Source organism: Eleutherodactylus coqui, chromosome 3 (assembly GCF_035609145.1).
Source record: "Eleutherodactylus coqui strain aEleCoq1 chromosome 3, aEleCoq1.hap1, whole genome shotgun sequence".
NCBI classification, from domain to species: domain Eukaryota; kingdom Metazoa; phylum Chordata; class Amphibia; order Anura; family Eleutherodactylidae; genus Eleutherodactylus; species Eleutherodactylus coqui.
In genome coordinates this window covers 74,146,256-74,165,698 of record NC_089839.1, presented here as the reverse complement: position 1 = coordinate 74,165,698, position 19,443 = coordinate 74,146,256, and positions in this window count along the sequence as shown.

The window sequence follows — 19,443 nt, the reverse complement described above, 5'->3', positions numbered from 1 at the left end:
GACAATTCAAAAGACTGCCAACATTCTAAAGACAATTCAAAAGACTGCCAACATTCTAAAGACAGTTTAAAAGACTGCCAACATTCTAAAGACAATTCAAAAGACTGCCAACATTCTAAAGACAATTCAAAAGACTGCCAACATTCTAAAGACAATTCAAAAGACTGCCAACATTCTAAAGACAATTCAAAAGGCTGCCAACATTCTAAAGACAATTCAAATGACTGCCAACATTCTAAAGACAATTCAAAAAACTGCCAACATTCTAAAGACAGTTTAAAAGACTGCCAACATTCTAAAGACAATTCAAAAGACTGCCAACATTCTAAAGACAATTCAAAAGACAGCCAACATTCTAAAGACAATTCAAAAGATTGCCAACATTCTAAAGACAATTCAAAAGGCTGCCAACATTCTAAAGACAATTCAAATGACTGCCAACATTCTAAAGACAATTCAAAAAACTGCCAACATTCTAAAGACAGTTTAAAAGACTGCCAACATTCTAAAGACAATTCAAAAGACTGCCAACATTCTAAAGACAATTCAAATGACTGCCAACATTCTAAAGACAATTCAAAAAACTGCCAACATTCTAAAGACAGTTTAAAAGACTGCCAACATTCTAAAGACAGTTCAAAAGACTGCCAACATTCTAAAGACAGTTTAAAAGACTGCCAACATTCTAAAGACTGCCAACATTCTATAGACAGCTCAAAAGACTGCCAACATTCTATAGACAGTTCAAAAGACTGCCAACATTCTAAAGACAATTCAAAAGATTGCCAACATTCTAAAGACAATTCAAAAGACTGCCAACATTCTAAAGACAATTCAAAAGACTGCCAACATTCTAAAGACAGTTTAAAAGACTGCCAACATTCTAAATAGACTGCCAACATTCTAAAGACAATACAAAAGACTGCCAACATTCTAAAGACAATTTAAAAGACTGCCAACATTCTAAAGACAATTCAAAAGACTGCCAACATTCTAAAGACAGTTTAAAAGACTGCCAACATTCTAAAGTCAGTTCAAAAGACTGCTAACATTCTAAAGACAGTTTAAAAGACTGCCAACATTCTAAAGACTGCCAACATTCTATAGACAGTTCAAAAGACTGCCAACATTCTATAGACAGTTCAAAAGACTGCCAACATTCTAAAGACAATTCAAAAGACTTCCAACATTCTAAAGACAATTCATAAGACTGCCAACATTCTAAAGACAATTCTAAAGACAGTTTAAAAGACTGCCAACATTCTAAAGATAGTTTAAAAGACTGCCAACATTCTAAATAGACTGCAAACATTCTAAAGACAATACAAAAGACTGCCAACATTCTAAAGACAATTTAAAAGACTGCCGACATTCTAAAGACAATTCAAAAGACTGACAACATTCTAAAGACAGTTTAAAAGACTGCCAACATTCTAAAGTCAGTTCAAAAGACTGCTAACATTCTAAAGACAGTTTAAAAGACTGCCAACATTCTAAAGACTGCCAACATTCTATAGACAGTTCAAAAGACTGCCAACATTCTATAGACAGTTCAAAAGACTGCCAACATTCTAAAGACAATTCAAAAGACTTCCAACATTCTAAAGACAATTCATAAGACTGCCAACATTCTAAAGACAATTCTAAAGACAGTTTAAAAGACTGCCAACATTTTAAAGACAGTTCAAAAGACTGCCAACATTCTAAAGACAGTTTAAAAGACTGCCAACATTCTAAAGACATTTCAAAAGGCTGCCAACATTCTAAAGACAGTTTAAAAGTCTGCCAACATTCTAAAGACTGCCAACATTCTATAGACAGTTCAAAAGACTGCCAACATTCTAAAGACAATTCAAAAGACTTCCAACATTCTAAAGACAATTCATAAGACTGCCAACATTCTAAAGACAATTCTAAAGACAGTTTAAAAGACTGCCAACATTCTAAAGACAGTTCAAAAGACTGCCAACATTCTAAAGACAGTTTAAAAGACTGCCAACATTCTATAGACAGTTCAAAAGACTGCCAACATTCTATAGACAGTTTAAAAGACTGCCAACATTCTAAAGACTGCCAACATTCTATAGACAATTCAAAAGACTGCCAACATTCTAAAGACAGTTTAAAAGACTGCCAACATTCTAAAGACTGCCAACATTCTAAAGACAGTTCAAAAGACTGCCAACATTCTAAAGACAATTCAAAAGACTGCCAACATTCTAAAGACAATTCAAAAGGCTGCCAACATTCTAAAGACAGTTCAAAAGACTGCCAACATTCTAAAGACTGCCAACATTCTAAAGACAGTTTAAAAGACTGCCAACATTCTAAAGACAGTTTAAAAGACTGCCAACATTCTAAAGACTGCCAACATTCTAAAGACAGTTCATAAGACTGCCAACATTCTAAAGACAATTCAAAAGACTGCCAACATTCTAAAGACAGTTTAAAAGACTGCCAACATTCTAAAGACAATTCAAATGACTGCCAACATTCTAAAGACAATTCAAAAGGCTGCCAACATTCTAAAGACAATTCTAAAGACAGTTTAAAAGACTGCCAACATTCTAAAGACAGTTCAAAAGACTGCCAACATTCTAAAGACAGTTTAAAAGTCTGCCAACATTCTAAAGACTGCCAACATTCTATAGACAGTTCAAAAGACTGCCAACATTCTAAAGACAATTCAAAAGACTTCCAACATTCTAAAGACAATTCATAAGACTGCCAACATTCTAAAGACAATTCTAAAGACAGTTTAAAAGACTGCCAACATTCTAAAGACAGTTCAAAAGACTGCCAACATTCTAAAGACAGTTTAAAAGACTGCCAACATTCTAAAGACATTTCAAAAGGCTGCCAACATTCTAAAGACAGTTTAAAAGTCTGCCAACATTCTAAAGACTGCCAACATTCTATAGACAGTTCAAAAGACTGCCAACATTCTATAGACAGTTTAAAAGACTGCCAACATTCTAAAGACTGCCAACATTCTATAGACAATTCAAAAGACTGCCAACATTCTAAAGACAGTTTAAAAGACTGCCAACATTCTAAAGACTGCCAACATTCTAAAGACAGTTCAAAAGTCTGCCAACATTCTAAAGACAATTCAAAAGACTGCCAACATTCTAAAGACAATTCAAAAGGCTGCCAACATTCTAAAGACAGTTCAAAAGACTGCCAACATTCTAAAGACTGCCAACATTCTAAAGACAGTTTAAAAGACTGCCAACATTCTAAAGACAGTTTAAAAGACTGCCAACATTCTAAAGACTGCCAACATTCTAAAGACAGTTCATAAGACTGCCAACATTCTAAAGACAATTCAAAAGACTGCCAACATTCTAAAGACAGTTTAAAAGACTGCCAACATTATAAAGACAATTCAAATGACTGCCAACATTCTAAAGACAATTCAAAAGGCTGCCAACATTCTAAAGACAGTTTAAAAGACTGCCAACATTCTAAAGACTGCCAACATTCTTTAGACAGTTTAAAAGACTGCCAACATTCTATAGACAGTTCAAAAGACTGCCAACATTCTAAAGACAATTCAAAAGACTACCAACATTCTAAAGAGAATTCAAAAGACTGCCAACATTCTAAAGACAATTCAAAAGACTGCCAACATTCTAAAGACAGTTTAAAAGACTGCCAACATTCTAAAGACTGCCAACATTCTAAAGACAGTTAAAAAGACTGCCAACATTCTAAAGACAATTCAAAAGACTGCCAACATTCTAAAGACAATTCAAAAGGCTGCCAACATTCTAAAGACAATACAAATGACTGCCAACATTCTAAAGACAATTTAAAAGACTGCCAACATTCTAAAGACAGTTTAAGACTGCCAACTTTCTAAAGACTGCCAACATTCTAAAGACAGTTCAAAAGACTGCCAACATTCTATAGACAGTTCAAAAGACTGCCAACATTCTAAAGACAATTCGAAAAACTGCCAACATCCTAAAGATAATTCAAAAGACTGCCAACATTCTAAAGACAATTCAAAAGACTGCCAACATTCTAAAGACAGTTTAAAAGACTGCCAACATTCTAAAGACTGCCAACATTCTATAGACAGTTCAAAAGACTGCCAACATTCTAAAGACATTTCAAAAGACTGCCAACATTCAAAATTCAGTTTAAAAGACTGCCAACATTCTAAAGACTGCCAACATTCTAAGGACAGTTCAAAAGACTGCCAACATTCTAAAGACTGCCAACATTCTATAGACAGTTCAAAAGACTGCCAACATTCTATAGACAGTTTAAAAGACTGCCAATATTCTAAAGACTGCCAACATTCTATAGACAATTCAAAAGACTGCCAACATTCTAAAGACAGTTTAAAAGACTGCCAACATTCTAAAGACTGCCAACATTCTAAATACAGTTCAAAAGACTGCCAACATTCTAAAGACAATTCAAAAGACTGCCAACATTCTAAAGACAATTCAAAAGGCTGCCAACATTCTAAAGACAGTTCAAAAGACTGCCAACATTCTAAAGACTGCCAACATTCTAAAGACAGTTTAAAAGACTGCCAACATTCTAAAGACAATTCAAAAGACTGCCAACATTCTAAAGACAATTCAAAAGACTGCCAACATTCTATAGACAGTTCAAAAGTCTGCCAACATTCTATGGACAGTTCAAAAGACTGCCAACATTCTAAAGACAATTCAAAAGACTGCCAACATTCTAAAGACAATTCAAAAGACTGCCAACATTCTAAAGACAGTTTAAAAGACTGCCAACATTCTAAAGACAATTCAAAAGACTGCCAACATTCTAAAGACAATTCAAAAGACTGCCAACATTCTAAAGACAATTCAAAAGACTGCCAACATTCTAAAGACAATTCAAAAGGCTGCCAACATTCTAAAGACAATTCAAATGACTGCCAACATTCTAAAGACAATTCAAAAAACTGCCAACATTCTAAAGACAGTTTAAAAGACTGCCAACATTCTAAAGACAATTCAAAAGACTGCCAACATTCTAAAGACAATTCAAAAGACAGCCAACATTCTAAAGACAATTCAAAAGATTGCCAACATTCTAAAGACAATTCAAAAGGCTGCCAACATTCTAAAGACAATTCAAATGACTGCCAACATTCTAAAGACAATTCAAAAAACTGCCAACATTCTAAAGACAGTTTAAAAGACTGCCAACATTCTAAAGACAATTCAAAAGACTGCCAACATTCTAAAGACAATTCAAATGACTGCCAACATTCTAAAGACAATTCAAAAAACTGCCAACATTCTAAAGACAGTTTAAAAGACTGCCAACATTCTAAAGACAGTTCAAAAGACTGCCAACATTCTAAAGACAGTTTAAAAGACTGCCAACATTCTAAAGACTGCCAACATTCTATAGACAGCTCAAAAGACTGCCAACATTCTATAGACAGTTCAAAAGACTGCCAACATTCTAAAGACAATTCAAAAGATTGCCAACATTCTAAAGACAATTCAAAAGACTGCCAACATTCTAAAGACAATTCAAAAGACTGCCAACATTCTAAAGACAGTTTAAAAGACTGCCAACATTCTAAATAGACTGCCAACATTCTAAAGACAATACAAAAGACTGCCAACATTCTAAAGACAATTTAAAAGACTGCCAACATTCTAAAGACAATTCAAAAGACTGCCAACATTCTAAAGACAGTTTAAAAGACTGCCAACATTCTAAAGTCAGTTCAAAAGACTGCTAACATTCTAAAGACAGTTTAAAAGACTGCCAACATTCTAAAGACTGCCAACATTCTATAGACAGTTCAAAAGACTGCCAACATTCTATAGACAGTTCAAAAGACTGCCAACATTCTAAAGACAATTCAAAAGACTTCCAACATTCTAAAGACAATTCATAAGACTGCCAACATTCTAAAGACAATTCTAAAGACAGTTTAAAAGACTGCCAACATTCTAAAGATAGTTTAAAAGACTGCCAACATTCTAAATAGACTGCAAACATTCTAAAGACAATACAAAAGACTGCCAACATTCTAAAGACAATTTAAAAGACTGCCGACATTCTAAAGACAATTCAAAAGACTGACAACATTCTAAAGACAGTTTAAAAGACTGCCAACATTCTAAAGTCAGTTCAAAAGACTGCTAACATTCTAAAGACAGTTTAAAAGACTGCCAACATTCTAAAGACTGCCAACATTCTATAGACAGTTCAAAAGACTGCCAACATTCTATAGACAGTTCAAAAGACTGCCAACATTCTAAAGACAATTCAAAAGACTTCCAACATTCTAAAGACAATTCATAAGACTGCCAACATTCTAAAGACAATTCTAAAGACAGTTTAAAAGACTGCCAACATTTTAAAGACAGTTCAAAAGACTGCCAACATTCTAAAGACAGTTTAAAAGACTGCCAACATTCTAAAGACATTTCAAAAGGCTGCCAACATTCTAAAGACAGTTTAAAAGTCTGCCAACATTCTAAAGACTGCCAACATTCTATAGACAGTTCAAAAGACTGCCAACATTCTAAAGACAATTCAAAAGACTTCCAACATTCTAAAGACAATTCATAAGACTGCCAACATTCTAAAGACAATTCTAAAGACAGTTTAAAAGACTGCCAACATTCTAAAGACAGTTCAAAAGACTGCCAACATTCTAAAGACAGTTTAAAAGACTGCCAACATTCTATAGACAGTTCAAAAGACTGCCAACATTCTATAGACAGTTTAAAAGACTGCCAACATTCTAAAGACTGCCAACATTCTATAGACAATTCAAAAGACTGCCAACATTCTAAAGACAGTTTAAAAGACTGCCAACATTCTAAAGACTGCCAACATTCTAAAGACAGTTCAAAAGACTGCCAACATTCTAAAGACAATTCAAAAGACTGCCAACATTCTAAAGACAATTCAAAAGGCTGCCAACATTCTAAAGACAGTTCAAAAGACTGCCAACATTCTAAAGACTGCCAACATTCTAAAGACAGTTTAAAAGACTGCCAACATTCTAAAGACAGTTTAAAAGACTGCCAACATTCTAAAGACTGCCAACATTCTAAAGACAGTTCATAAGACTGCCAACATTCTAAAGACAATTCAAAAGACTGCCAACATTCTAAAGACAGTTTAAAAGACTGCCAACATTCTAAAGACAATTCAAATGACTGCCAACATTCTAAAGACAATTCAAAAGGCTGCCAACATTCTAAAGACAATTCTAAAGACAGTTTAAAAGACTGCCAACATTCTAAAGACAGTTCAAAAGACTGCCAACATTCTAAAGACAGTTTAAAAGTCTGCCAACATTCTAAAGACTGCCAACATTCTATAGACAGTTCAAAAGACTGCCAACATTCTAAAGACAATTCAAAAGACTTCCAACATTCTAAAGACAATTCATAAGACTGCCAACATTCTAAAGACAATTCTAAAGACAGTTTAAAAGACTGCCAACATTCTAAAGACAGTTCAAAAGACTGCCAACATTCTAAAGACAGTTTAAAAGACTGCCAACATTCTAAAGACATTTCAAAAGGCTGCCAACATTCTAAAGACAGTTTAAAAGTCTGCCAACATTCTAAAGACTGCCAACATTCTATAGACAGTTCAAAAGACTGCCAACATTCTATAGACAGTTTAAAAGACTGCCAACATTCTAAAGACTGCCAACATTCTATAGACAATTCAAAAGACTGCCAACATTCTAAAGACAGTTTAAAAGACTGCCAACATTCTAAAGACTGCCAACATTCTAAAGACAGTTCAAAAGTCTGCCAACATTCTAAAGACAATTCAAAAGACTGCCAACATTCTAAAGACAATTCAAAAGGCTGCCAACATTCTAAAGACAGTTCAAAAGACTGCCAACATTCTAAAGACTGCCAACATTCTAAAGACAGTTTAAAAGACTGCCAACATTCTAAAGACAGTTTAAAAGACTGCCAACATTCTAAAGACTGCCAACATTCTAAAGACAGTTCATAAGACTGCCAACATTCTAAAGACAATTCAAAAGACTGCCAACATTCTAAAGACAGTTTAAAAGACTGCCAACATTATAAAGACAATTCAAATGACTGCCAACATTCTAAAGACAATTCAAAAGGCTGCCAACATTCTAAAGACAGTTTAAAAGACTGCCAACATTCTAAAGACTGCCAACATTCTTTAGACAGTTTAAAAGACTGCCAACATTCTATAGACAGTTCAAAAGACTGCCAACATTCTAAAGACAATTCAAAAGACTACCAACATTCTAAAGAGAATTCAAAAGACTGCCAACATTCTAAAGACAATTCAAAAGACTGCCAACATTCTAAAGACAGTTTAAAAGACTGCCAACATTCTAAAGACTGCCAACATTCTAAAGACAGTTAAAAAGACTGCCAACATTCTAAAGACAATTCAAAAGACTGCCAACATTCTAAAGACAATTCAAAAGGCTGCCAACATTCTAAAGACAATACAAATGACTGCCAACATTCTAAAGACAATTTAAAAGACTGCCAACATTCTAAAGACAGTTTAAGACTGCCAACTTTCTAAAGACTGCCAACATTCTAAAGACAGTTCAAAAGACTGCCAACATTCTATAGACAGTTCAAAAGACTGCCAACATTCTAAAGACAATTCGAAAAACTGCCAACATCCTAAAGATAATTCAAAAGACTGCCAACATTCTAAAGACAATTCAAAAGACTGCCAACATTCTAAAGACAGTTTAAAAGACTGCCAACATTCTAAAGACTGCCAACATTCTATAGACAGTTCAAAAGACTGCCAACATTCTAAAGACATTTCAAAAGACTGCCAACATTCAAAATTCAGTTTAAAAGACTGCCAACATTCTAAAGACTGCCAACATTCTAAGGACAGTTCAAAAGACTGCCAACATTCTAAAGACTGCCAACATTCTATAGACAGTTCAAAAGACTGCCAACATTCTATAGACAGTTTAAAAGACTGCCAATATTCTAAAGACTGCCAACATTCTATAGACAATTCAAAAGACTGCCAACATTCTAAAGACAGTTTAAAAGACTGCCAACATTCTAAAGACTGCCAACATTCTAAATACAGTTCAAAAGACTGCCAACATTCTAAAGACAATTCAAAAGACTGCCAACATTCTAAAGACAATTCAAAAGGCTGCCAACATTCTAAAGACAGTTCAAAAGACTGCCAACATTCTAAAGACTGCCAACATTCTAAAGACAGTTTAAAAGACTGCCAACATTCTAAAGACAATTCAAAAGACTGCCAACATTCTAAAGACAATTCAAAAGACTGCCAACATTCTATAGACAGTTCAAAAGTCTGCCAACATTCTATGGACAGTTCAAAAGACTGCCAACATTCTAAAGACAATTCAAAAGACTGCCAACATTCTAAAGACAATTCAAAAGACTGCCAACATTCTAAAGACAGTTTAAAAGACTGCCAACATTCTAAAGACAATTCAAAAGACTGCCAACATTCTAAAGACAATTCAAAAGACTGCCAACATTCTAAAGACAATTCAAAAGACTGCCAACATTCTAAAGACAATTCAAAAGGCTGCCAACATTCTAAAGACAATTCAAATGACTGCCAACATTCTAAAGACAATTCAAAAAACTGCCAACATTCTAAAGACAGTTTAAAAGACTGCCAACATTCTAAAGACAATTCAAAAGACTGCCAACATTCTAAAGACAATTCAAAAGACAGCCAACATTCTAAAGACAATTCAAAAGATTGCCAACATTCTAAAGACAATTCAAAAGGCTGCCAACATTCTAAAGACAATTCAAATGACTGCCAACATTCTAAAGACAATTCCAAAAACTGCCAACATTCTAAAGACAGTTTAAAAGACTGCCAACATTCTAAAGACAATTCAAAAGACTGCCAACATTCTAAAGACAATTCAAATGACTGCCAACATTCTAAAGACAATTCAAAAAACTGCCAACATTCTAAAGACAGTTTAAAAGACTGCCAACATTCTAAAGACAGTTCAAAAGACTGCCAACATTCTAAAGACAGTTTAAAAGACTGCCAACATTCTAAAGACTGCCAACATTCTATAGACAGCTCAAAAGACTGCCAACATTCTATAGACAGTTCAAAAGACTGCCAACATTCTAAAGACAATTCAAAAGATTGCCAACATTCTAAAGACAATTCAAAAGACTGCCAACATTCTAAAGACAATTCAAAAGACTGCCAACATTCTAAAGACAGTTTAAAAGACTGCCAACATTCTAAATAGACTGCCAACATTCTAAAGACAATACAAAAGACTGCCAACATTCTAAAGACAATTTAAAAGACTGCCAACATTCTAAAGACAATTCAAAAGACTGCCAACATTCTAAAGACAGTTTAAAAGACTGCCAACATTCTAAAGTCAGTTCAAAAGACTGCTAACATTCTAAAGACAGTTTAAAAGACTGCCAACATTCTAAAGACTGCCAACATTCTATAGACAGTTCAAAAGACTGCCAACATTCTATAGACAGTTCAAAAGACTGCCAACATTCTAAAGACAATTCAAAAGACTTCCAACATTCTAAAGACAATTCATAAGACTGCCAACATTCTAAAGACAATTCTAAAGACAGTTTAAAAGACTGCCAACATTCTAAAGATAGTTTAAAAGACTGCCAACATTCTAAATAGACTGCAAACATTCTAAAGACAATACAAAAGACTGCCAACATTCTAAAGACAATTTAAAAGACTGCCAACATTCTAAAGACAATTCAAAAGACTGCCAACATTCTAAAGACAGTTTAAAAGACTGCCAACATTCTAAAGTCAGTTCAAAAGACTGCTAACATTCTAAAGACAGTTTAAAAGACTGCCAACATTCTAAAGACTGCCAACATTCTATAGACAGTTCAAAAGACTGCCAACATTCTATAGACAGTTCAAAAGACTGCCAACATTCTAAAGACAATTCAAAAGACTTCCAACATTCTAAAGACAATTCATAAGACTGCCAACATTCTAAAGACAATTCTAAAGACAGTTTAAAAGACTGCCAACATTTTAAAGACAGTTCAAAAGACTGCCAACATTCTAAAGACAGTTTAAAAGACTGCCAACATTCTAAAGACATTTCAAAAGGCTGCCAACATTCTAAAGACAGTTTAAAAGTCTGCCAACATTCTAAAGACTGCCAACATTCTATAGACAGTTCAAAAGACTGCCAACATTCTAAAGACAATTCAAAAGACTGCCAACATTCTAAAGACAATTCATAAGACTGCCAATATTCTAAAGACAATTCTAAAGACAGTTTAAAAGACTGCCAACATTCTAAAGACAGTTCAAAAGACTGCCAACATTCTAAAGACAGTTTAAAAGACTGCCAACATTCTAAAGACATTTCAAAAGGCTGCCAACATTCTAAAGACAGTTTAAAAGTCTGCCAACATTCTAAAGACTGCCAACATTCTATAGACAGTTCAAAAGACTGCCAACATTCTATAGACAGTTTAAAAGACTGCCAACATTCTAAAGACTGCCAACATTCTATAGACAATTCAAAAGACTGCCAACATTCTAAAGACAGTTTAAAAGACTGCCAACATTCTAAAGACTGCCAACATTCTAAAGACAGTTCAAAAGACTGCCAACATTCTAAAGACAATTCAAAAGACTGCCAACATTCTAAAGACAATTCAAAAGGCTGCCAACATTCTAAAGACAGTTCAAAAGACTGCCAACATTCTAAAGACTGCCAACATTCTAAAGACAGTTTAAAAGACTGCCAACATTCTAAAGACAGTTTAAAAGACTGCCAACATTCTAAAGACTGCCAACATTCTAAAGACAGTTCATAAGACTGCCAACATTCTAAAGACAATTCAAAAGACTGCCAACATTCTAAAGACAGTTTAAAAGACTGCCAACATTCTAAAGACAATTCAAATGACTGCCAACATTCTAAAGACAATTCAAAAGGCTGCCAACATTCTAAAGACAATTCTAAAGACAGTTTAAAAGACTGCCAACATTCTAAAGACAGTTCAAAAGACTGCCAACATTCTAAAGACAGTTTAAAAGTCTGCCAACATTCTAAAGACTGCCAACATTCTATAGACAGTTCAAAAGACTGCCAACATTCTAAAGACAATTCAAAAGACTACCAACATTCTAAAGACAATTCATAAGACTGCCAACATTCTAAAGACAATTCTAAAGACAGTTTAAAAGACTGCCAACATTCTAAAGACAGTTCAAAAGACTGCCAACATTCTAAAGACAGTTTAAAAGACTGCCAACATTCTAAAGACATTTCAAAAGGCTGCCAACATTCTAAAGACAGTTTAAAAGTCTGCCAACATTCTAAAGACTGCCAACATTCTATAGACAGTTTAAAAGACTGCCAACATTCTAAAGACTGCCAACATTCTATAGACAATTCAAAAGACTGCCAACATTCTAAAGACAGTTTAAAAGACTGCCAACATTCTAAAGACAGTTCAAAAGTCTGCCAACATTCTAAAGACAATTCAAAAGACTGCCAAAATTCTAAAGACAATTCAAAAGGCTGCCAACATTCTAAAGACAGTTCAAAAGACTGCCAACATTCTAAAGACTGCCAACATTCTAAAGACAGTTTAAAAGACTGCCAACATTCTAAAGACAGTTTAAAAGACTGCCAACATTCTAAAGACTGCCAACATTCTAAAGACAGTTCATAAGACTGCCAACATTCTAAAGACAATTCAAAAGACTGCCAACATTCTAAAGACAGTTTAAAAGACTGCCAACATTCTAAAGACAATTCAAATGACTGCCAACATTCTAAAGACAATTCAAAAGGCTGCCAACATTCTAAAGACAGTTTAAAAGACTGCCAACATTCTAAAGACTGCCAACATTCTTTAGACAGTTTAAAAGACTGCCAACATTCTATAGACAGTTCAAAAGACTGCCAACATTCTAAAGACAATTCAAAAGACTGCCAACATTCTAAAGACAATTCAAAAGACTGCCAACATTCTAAAGACAATTCAAAAGACTGCCAACATTCTAAAGACAGTTTAAAAGACTGCCAATATTCTAAAGACTGCCAACATTCTAAAGACAGTTAAAAAGACTGCCAACATTCTAAAGACAATTCAAAAGACTGCCAACATTCTAAAGACAATTCAAAAGGCTGCCAACATTCTAAAGACAATACAAATGACTGCCAACATTCTAAAGACAATTTAAAAGACTGCCAACATTCTAAAGACAGTTTAAGACTGCCAACTTTCTAAAGACTGCCAACATTCTAAAGACAGTTCAAAAGACTGCCAACATTCTATAGACAGTTCAAAAGACTGCCAACATTCTAAAGACAATTCAAAAAACTGCCAACATCCTAAAGATAATTCAAAAGACTGCCAACATTCTAAAGACAATTCAAAAGACTGCCAACATTCTAAAGACAGTTTAAAAGACTGCCAACATTCTAAAGACTGCCAACATTCTATAGACAGTTCAAAAGACTGCCAACATTCTAAAGACATTTCAAAAGACTGCCAACATTCAAAATTCAGTTTAAAAGACTGCCAACATTCTAAAGACTGCCAACATTCTAAGGACAGTTCAAAAGACTGCCCACATTCTAAAGACAATACAAAAGACTGCCAACATTCTAAAGACAATTCAAAAGGCTGCCAACATTCTAAAGACAATTCAAATGACTGCCAACATTCTAAAGACAATTCAAAAAACTGCCAACATTCTAAAGACAGTTTAAAAGACTTCCAACATTCTAAAGACAATTCAAAAGACTGCCAACATTCTAAAGACAATTCAAAAGACTGCCAACATTCTAAAGACAATTCAAAAGACTGCCAACATTCTAAAGACAATTCAAAAGACTGCCAACATTCTAAAGACAGTTTAAAAGACTGCCAACATTCTAAAGACAAATCAAAAGGCTGCCAACATTCTAAAGACAGTTTAAAAGACTGCCAACATTCTAAAGACTTCCAACAATCTAAAGACAATTCAAAAGACTGCCAACATTCTAAAGACAATTCAAAAGGCTGCCAACATTCTAGGGACAGTTTAAAAGACTGCCAACATTCTAAAGACTGCCAACATTCTATAGACAGTTCAAAAGACTGCCAACATTCTATAGACAGTTCAAAAGACAGCCAACATTCTAAAGACAATTCAAAAGACTGCCAACATTCTAAAGACAATTCAAAAGACTGCCAACATTCTAAAGACAATTTAAAAGACTGCCAACATTCTAAAGACAGTTTAAAAGACTGCCAACCTTCTAAAGACTGCGAACATTCTATAGACAGTTCAAAAGACTGCCCAGATTCTATAGACAGTTTAAAAGACTGCCAACATTCTAAAGACAATTCAAAAGACTGCCAACATTCTAAAGACAATTCAAAAGACTGCCAACATTCTAAAGACAATTCAAAAGACTGCCAACATTCTAAAGACAGTTTAAAAGACTGCCAACATTCTAAAGACTGCCAACATTCTATAGACAGTTCAAAAGACTGCCAACATTCTAAAGACAATTCAAAAGACTGCCAACATTCTAAAGACAGTTTAAAAGACTGCCAACATTCTAAAGACTGCCAACATTCTAAAGACAGTTCAAAAGACTGCCAACATTCTAAAGACAATTCAAAAGACTGCCAACATTCTAAAGACAACTCAAAAGGCTGCCAACATTCTAAAGACAATTCAAATGACTGCCAACATTCTAAAGACAATTCAAAAAACTGCCAACATTCTAAAGACAGTTTAAAAGACTGCCAACATTCTAAAGACAATTCAAAAGACTGCCAACATTCTAAAGACAATTCAAAAAACTGCCAACATTCTAAAGACAGTTTAAAAGACTGCCAACATTCTAAAGACAATTCAAAAGACTGCCAACATTCTAAAGACAATTCAAAAGACTGCCAACATTCTAAAGACAATTCAAAAGGCTGCCAACATTCTAAAGACAATTCAAATGACTGCCAACATTCTAAAGACAATTCAAAAAACTGCCAACATTCTAAAGACAGTTTAAAAGACTGCCAACATTCTAAAGACAATTCAAAAGACTGCCAACATTCTAAAGACAATTCAAAAGACTGCCAACATTCTAAAGACAATTCAAAAGACTGCCAACATTCTAAAGACAATTCAAAAGACTGCCAACATTCTAAAGACAGTTTAAAAGACTGCCAACATTCTAAAGACTGCCAACATTCTATAGACAGTTCAAAAGACTGTCAACATTCTAAAGACAATTTAAAAGACTGCCAACATTCTAAAGACAATTCAAAAGACTGCCAACATTCTAAAGACAATTCAAAAGACTGCCAACATTCTAAAGACAATTCAAAAGACTGCCAACATTCTAAAGACAGTTTAAAAGACTGCCAACATTCTTAATAGACTGCCAACATTCTAAAGACAATTCAAAAGACTGCCAACATTCTAAAGACAATTTAAAAGACTGCCAACATTCTAAAGACAGTTTAAAAGACTGCCAACCTTCTAAAGACTGCGAACATTCTATAGACAGTTCAAAAGACTGCCCAGATTCTATAGACAGTTTAAAAGACTGCCAACATTCTAAAGACAATTCAAAAGACTGCCAACATTCTAAAGACAATTCAAAAGACTGCCAACATTCTAAAGACAATTCAAAAGACTGCCAACATTCTAAAGACAGTTTAAAAGACTGCCAACATTCTAAAGACTGCCAACATTCTATAGACAGTTCAAAAGACTGCCAACATTCTAAAGACAATTCAAAAGACTGCCAACATTCTAAAGACAGTTTAAAAGACTGCCAACATTCTAAAGACTGCCAACATTCTAAAGACAGTTCAAAAGACTGCCAACATTCTAAAGACAATTCAAAAGACTGCCAACATTCTAAAGACAACTCAAAAGGCTGCCAACATTCTAAAGACAATTCAAATGACTGCCAACATTCTAAAGACAATTCAAAAAACTGCCAACATTCTAAAGACAGTTTAAAAGACTGCCAACATTCTAAAGACAATTCAAAAGACTGCCAACATTCTAAAGACAATTCAAAAGACTGCCAACATTCTAAAGACAATTCAAAAGGCTGCCAACATTCTAAAGACAATTCAAAAGACTGCCAACATTCTAAAGACAATTCAAAAGACTGCCAACATTCTAAAGACAATTCAAAAGACTGCCAACATTCTAAAGACAATTCAAAAGACTGCCAACATTCTAAAGACAGTTTAAAAGACTGCCAACATTCTAAAGACTGCCAACATTCTATAGACAGTTCAAAAGACTGCCAACATTCTATAGACAGTTCAAAAGACTGCCAACATTCTAAAGACAATTCAAAAGACTGCCAACATTCTAAAGACAATTCAAAAGACTGCCAACATTCTAAAGACAATTCAAAAGACTGCCAACATTCTAAAGACAGTTTAAAAGACTGCCAACATTCTTAATAGACTGCCAACATTCTAAAGACAATTCAAAAGACTGCCAACATTCTAAAGACAGTTTAAAAGACTGCCAACATTCTAAAGTCAGTTCAAAAGACTGCTAACTTTCTAAAGACAGTTTAAAAGACTGCCAACATTCTAAAGACTGCCAACATTCTATAGACAGTTCAAAAGACTGCCAACATTCTATAGACAGTTCAAAAGACTGCCAACATTCTAAAGACAATTCAAAAGACTTCCAACATTCTAAAGACAATTTATAAGACTGCCAACATTCTAAAGACAATTCTAAAGACAGTTTAAAAGACTGCCAACATTCTAAAGACTGCCAACATTCTAAAGACAGTTCAAAAGACTGCCAACATTCTAAAGACAGTTTAAAAGACTGCCAACATTCTAAAGACAGTTCAAAAGGCTGCCAACATTCTAAAGACAGTTTAAAAGTCTGCCAACATTCTATAGACAGTTCAAAAGACTGCCAACATTCTATAGGCAGTTCAAAAGACTGCCAACATTCTAAAGGCAATTCAAAAGACTTCCAACATTCTAAAGACAATTCATAAGACTGCCAACATTCTAAAGACAATTCAAAAGGCTGCCAACATTCTAAAGACAGTTCAAAAGACTGCCAACATTCTAAAGACAGTTTAAAAGACTGCCAACATTCTAAAGACTGCCAACATTCTATAGACAATTCAAAAGACTGCCAACATTCTAAAGACAGTTTAAAAGACTGCCAACATTCTAAAGACTGCCAACATTCTAAAGACAGTTCAAAAGACTGCCAACACTCTAAAGACAATTCAAAAGACTGCCAACATTCTAAAGACAATTCAAAAGGCTGCCAACATTCTAAAGACAGTTTAAAAGACTGCCAAAATTCTAAAGACTGCCAACACTCTAAAGACAATTCAAAAGACTGCCAACATTCTAAAGACAATTCAAAAGACTGCCAACATTCTAAAGACAATTCAAAAGACTGCCAACATTCTAAAGACAGTTTAAAAGACTGCCAACATTCTAAAGACTGCCAACATTCTATAGACAGTTCAAAAGACTGCCAACATTCTATAGACAGTTCAAAAGACTGCCAACATTCTAAAGACAATTCAAAAGACTGCCAACATTCTAAAGACAATTCAAAAGACTGCCAACATTCTAAAGACAGTTTAAAAGACTGCCAACATTCTAGACAGTTCAAAAGACTGCCAAGATTCTAAAGACAGTTTAAAAGACTGCCAACATTCTAAAGACTGCCAACATTCTATAGACAGTTCAAAAGACTGCCAACATTCTAAAGACAATTCAAAAGACTGCCAACATTCTAAAGACAGTTTAAAAGACTGCCAACATTCTAAAGACAATTCAAAAGACTGCCAACATTCTGAAGACAATTCAAAAGGCTGCCAACATTCTAAAGACAGTTTAAAAGACAGCCAACATTCTAAAGACTGCCAACTTTCTAAAGACAGTTCAAAAGACTGCCAACATTCTAAAGACAATTCAAAAGACTGCCAACATTCTAAAGACAATTCAAAAGGCTGCCAACATTCTAAAGACAGTTTAAAAGACTGCCAATATTCTAAAGACAATTCAAAACCTGCCAACATTCTAAAGACAATTCAAAAGACTGCCAACATTCTAAAGACAATTCAAAAGACTGCCAACATTCTATAGACAATTCAAAAGACTGGCAACATTCTAAAGACAGTTTAAAAGACTGCCAACATTCTAAAGACAATTCAAAAGACTGCCAACATTCTAAAGACAATTCAAAAGACTGCCAACATTCTAAAGACAGTTCAAAAGACTGCCAACATTCTAAAGACAGTTTAAAAGACTACCAACATTCTAAAGACTGCCAACATTCTATAGACAGTTCAAAAGACTGCCAACATTCTAAAGACAATTCAAAAGACTGCCAACATTCTAAAGACAGTTTAAAAGACTGCCAACATTCTAAATAGACTGCCAACATTCTAAAGACAATATAAAAGACTGCCAACATTCTAAAGACAGTTTAAAAGACTGCCAACATTCTAAAGACAGTTCAAAAGACTGCTAACATTCTAAAGACAGTTTAAAAGACTGCCAACATTCTAAAGACTGCCAACATTCTAAAGACAGTTCATAAGACTGTCAACATTCTAAAGACAATTTAAAAGACTGCCAACATTCTAAAGACTGCCAACATTCTAAAGACAGTTCATAAGACTGCCAACATTCTAAAGACAATTCAAAAGACTGCCAACATTCTAAAGACAGTTTAAAAGACTGCCAACATTCTAAAGACAATTCAAAAGACTGCCAACATTCTAAAGACAATTCAAAAGGCTGCCAACATTCTAAAGACAGTTTAAAAGACTGCCAACATTCTAAAGACTGCCAACATTCTTTAGACAGTTTAAAAGACTGCCAACATTCTATAGACAGTTCAAAAGACTGCCAACATTCTAAAGACAATTCAAAAGACTGCCAACATTCTAAAGACAATTCAAAAGACTGCCAACATTCTAAAGACAATTCAAAAGACTGCAAACATTCTAAAGACAGTTTAAAAGACTGCCAACATTCTAAAGACTGCCAACATTCTAAAGACAGTTCAAAAGACTGCCAACATTCTAAAGACAATTCAAAAGACTGCCAACATTCTAAAGACAATTCAAAAGACTGCCAACATTCTAAAGACAGTTCAAAAGACTGCCAACATTCTAAAGACAGTTTAAAAGACTACCAACATTCTAAAGACAATTCAATAGACTGCCAACATTCTAAAGACAGTTTAAAAGACTGCCAACATTCTAAAGACAGTTTAAAAGACTGCCAACATTCTAAAGACAATTCAAAAGACTGCCAACATTCTAAAGACAGTTTAAAAGACTGCCAACATTCTAAAGACTGCCAACATTCTGTAGACAGTTCAAAAGACTGCCAACATTCTATAGACAGTTCAAAAGACTGCCAACATTCTAAAGACAGTTCAAAAGACTGC